This window comes from Drosophila elegans, unplaced genomic scaffold (genome assembly GCF_018152505.1).
Source record: "Drosophila elegans isolate 14027-0461.03 unplaced genomic scaffold, ASM1815250v1 contig_183, whole genome shotgun sequence".
Taxonomy (NCBI): domain Eukaryota; kingdom Metazoa; phylum Arthropoda; class Insecta; order Diptera; family Drosophilidae; genus Drosophila; species Drosophila elegans.
In genome coordinates, this window is record NW_024545550.1 from 13,416,757 (window position 1) to 13,420,832 (window position 4,076).

General features: G+C 38.4%; 1 long non-coding RNA gene across 1 annotated transcript; it reads left to right on the top strand.

The window, feature by feature from the left end:
* The first annotated feature begins 1,595 nt into the window (after positions 1-1,595).
* On the top strand, positions 1,596-3,015 carry LOC121466847. The gene is made up of 3 exons (XR_005977013.1): positions 1,596-2,267; positions 2,328-2,465; positions 2,534-3,015. It is a non-coding gene; the product is annotated as an uncharacterized LOC121466847 (long non-coding RNA).
* The last annotated feature ends 1,061 nt before the right edge of the window (positions 3,016-4,076 follow it).

Below are 4,076 nucleotides of genomic sequence, written 5' to 3' on the forward strand. Positions count from 1 at the left end.
GACTTGGCGAGCAGCGACGCCAACGGCAACGCAGATTATGCAATCGTTAAAACTGTAAAAGCGGTAAAAGCGCTCTGCCCACTGGTCAGCAGAGGCAGAGGCAGCGACAGCGACATAGAAGCGGCAGAGGCGTCAGCGGATCCATGGAGCATGTCCAGAAGTCTGGAGCCCGATTAAAGTCCAACTTCCGGCACCGCAGAATCACTAATTCCGAGGGATATATAAATAAATCATCAAAAGAGACATACAGAGAATAAGAGTATTTATACAAGCAAGAGGAAATCATAAAACGTTAGGGTTTCCAATATCCCAACATAATATAAATTAAATTAATATGGTCTAAGGGGCTCTACCCTTCTATATCACAGGATTGCTTTTAAGCAACCGTTTTAATAAAAGTTCCCAAAAGGGCTTACAACAATTAAAGTAAGTAATATAAAATAAAACATTTTATGTTAAAGGAATTAACTTAGGTAAGAACTCTTCGATATAAAGAAAATAAAAATAAACCTAAGTTGTGAAAATAAAATTCTTTATTAAATAGATTAAAAAAATATAAAACAACGATTATAAAACTAGATCATTTATACAAAGCGAATTAGAATTCCAGTTAATAATTTAAGTTTTTAAGTTTCAGGAATTTCAAGCTGCGATCACTGCGAAAAAAGGTTGCAGGGCTGTTTGATCTGGGTTTTTTTATGTGGTTTGTCTAGTTTTTTTTTTTGTAACTTCTGGCAGCACTTCTGCTGCTGCTTCTTCTGCTGGCGCGCTGGCTGCACAAGTTGGCCAGCAAAGTCGCCGGTGGAATGTGGAGAAAGTAGGCCGCGATCGTCTAGGCGCTGCTGGCAGAGATCGCTGACTCTTGGCTGAAACTGCGAAACTTGGCTCAGACTGCATGAGAGCCAAGAGTCGCGTGCATGCAGCATTCCACGCGGCAGCTGAATCTGAATCTAAAGCTAAAGCTGCTGCTGCAACTGCTGCTGCTGCTGTTACTGTTGCTGTTGCTGCTGCGCAGCGGACTAACAGTTAGCCGCCCGTTGCAGTTCCGTTTGCAGCAAACGGATTTCTGAGCCACACTAATTGGTCTCAATCTGTCTGGGAGAGAAGTGGCCCAAGGGGGGTTGGAGGTGGGGGCTTCTACGGGGGGTGCCGGCTGGCAAGGTTGTTGCACGTTCGAGTTATTAGCGCAACATTGTTGCCGCCAAGCAGCCAAGCAGCCATGCAGCCAGTCGGCCATGAAGCTAATGTCTTGGCCATTAGTCGGCCGCCTAAATGGCCAGCAGACAGAATGGGGAAAGGAAAGGGGCTGAGTGCTGCCCAACAAGGCAAAAAATGATAACTCCAGGGAAAAAACTTTGGAATAATTATACAAATAATCGTTAGACTAATTAAAGAATATCATTTTATTTATTTTTATGGTCTTTTTAATTGCAATAAATCAAACAAACTCGTTCCATTTAAATGAATACTAATTTGATAATATTTAAAATACTTTTTACACGCAGAAAAATGGTTAGAAAGAGCATCCAATTTTTATTGGGTGAGAAAAAATTGGATGTTGTACCTATTTAAAATGAAAGATCAAATAACGGTGATGGTTATTTTAGCAATTTAAAAATGATACCTCCGATTGGTTTTTATATGCTTTGAATTGGATAAGACTGCCAACTTTGTTGGAAATGATGACTTATACTGGAATTCGAATTTCGATTAATGAGTCAACTTTTTTGAAAGGCAGAAAAGAACTCGATTAATCGTAGTTGAAAATCGTATTCGACTGACTTTATTCAATCCTCGAAAATTCTGTTGAATTTATAGGTTAAGAGTTAAATTTTTTATGAAAATAAATTTTTTCAATTCGAGAAAATTCATCATCAATACTTAAATATACCAAAATAATATCACAAAAGTACATACAAACGATTATTTAACACGTATACGTGAAAATAAAAACAAACGGCAATTAATCATTCAAATAAAGTGTTCAATTTTTGTCAATTTTTAAGCCTACAAAAATCGATAACATCGATTATTTTACAATAATCGACAATCAACTCTCGACTATCATTGGCTTTGCATTTTTCATCCCTACTCTTTTCTGTTCTTTTCGGCTGCTCGCCACGCTCGCTTCGCTCGTTCCGGTATTGCCCCTTTTTTTGTGTTAAGTTCCTAGAAAATTCTACAAAAAGAGATGGATGAAAAAAGTTTGGAGTTTTTGGAAAATGTGGATCCCGAGAACGCAGAATTTTTGATTGTTCTTTTTAAAGGTAAGTTCTCTCATGCTCATTAATTGATGCCTGAATTTATTTTTCTATTTTGTTTTCTAGGCAACGTACTACGTACCAAGGCAGCCGAAAACTAATTTGGTAGGCGCGAAGCAGCCCAGGGGTAAATTATATGATAAATATACCTGTATAATAAAAGATTTGCGTGCTTCAGGATTACGGTCGAAAGAGTCCGAACAGGTATGTCATGAGAAATGTCCCTTTCCATTTCTATAAAGTTTCTTTTTTTATTTTTTTTCTCTTAACAGCCAACAACTGTTCATGACGATGGAGTAAAGAGTGATGAACAGGGTGAAGTGAAGGAAGACCTGGAGTGGTTAAGACGATGCCTCGAACCCGAGGTTGAGGCTACTGAGCGGTGGAGTAGGACTTCCGATTATCGCCTCCATTCCTTAAGAGTTACTCCTACTAGAAAAAAGGCTATTTGTCGTCAAATTCATTCAATTACAATTTATTTGAAAATAAAGAACTTATTGAAAATTTTTTTAAGCAATTAAAATAGATATAATATCACTGGTAGATGGTTTTATGAACCAACTAAATACCAACCATATACAAAAAATTGGATCAAGCAAACAAGCGCTTGTTTTGTCGAACTCTCTCAGTTGGTGAATATATCCAATTCCTGTGGATCCAAGAAAACTAGATAATCCAACCAACAAATTGGATCGCTCCCCAGCACCTATTTAAAATAGTTGTATTATCCAATTCACAGGTGTATATTTCCAACTATTTTTCTGCGTGTAGGTTCATTAAAAAATATAATTAAAATATATAATTAAAAATATGATTGAAAAAGAAGAGTTCTTAAATAAATATTGACTAGGAAAATATATAAATTATTCACATTGCAGAAAAGTTTTTTAAACCTTTCTATATAAATCTATAACTCCCCATATACACAAGATTGTGTAGGATATTGTGTATATTTTTTTCAGGGGGCTCTGTTCCTCAACGCGATTTCTTTTGTTTTCTTATCCATTCAGAATATGCTAATAAAAATCTGCGATTGTGAATGTGTGTACCTTAATCTTTATCGCTGATGGGTAATTCGATTTGCGCAGCAGTTTGTCAATCTTGGGTGTGAAAAAGAATTCCGAATACTCTCTCGTTGGTTCCTGACCTATGCAAAATCCAAAGCGAACCCATCAGATACTGAATGGGAAGCTATATAGCAGCGCCAGCTGCTGATTACTGCGTAGTATCTGGATCCCCGCCCGCCTCTTAGCCCCCAAAGTTTCAAAAAGATAGACAGTCAAAAGTACTTAAAGACGATTTTTTTAACTGCGTGAGTGTAGGTAGACCAATTGTACAAATATAGAGATTTGCGAATTTGCAAAAAGGAAAGAAAAAGAGAGAGAGAATGAAATATCGGGTTTCGGTGGCAATCCAACAAAAACTTTTCTTTATCGCATTTATGGAGGCTCCAGCGAACCGGAAGTTCGTTTACCTTTCGAAAGTTGCCTCACACTGCACATGAGTGAGGGCGAAGGGTACAGGGAAGGGGAAAGAGAGCGATAGAGAATCGGAGATCGTAGTTAAACGCGCCATTAAACCGATCTGCTCTTTTCCGTTCTCTTCTTCCCCAACTTCCTCTCTTTTCTATACTCTTTGGAGTGGCCCAAACGAACTTGACACACTGACGCAGTTTTATATCTTTTGTGGAGTGGGGGAGGAAGCTAAATGGGTGGTGGGCATGGGGGAGGGGGTCTTGAGATCTCTGCATTAACTGTTAAGCGACGTAGACGTCGACTGCGGCAGCGACGCCTTGGTTTTGCCGTTTGATTTATT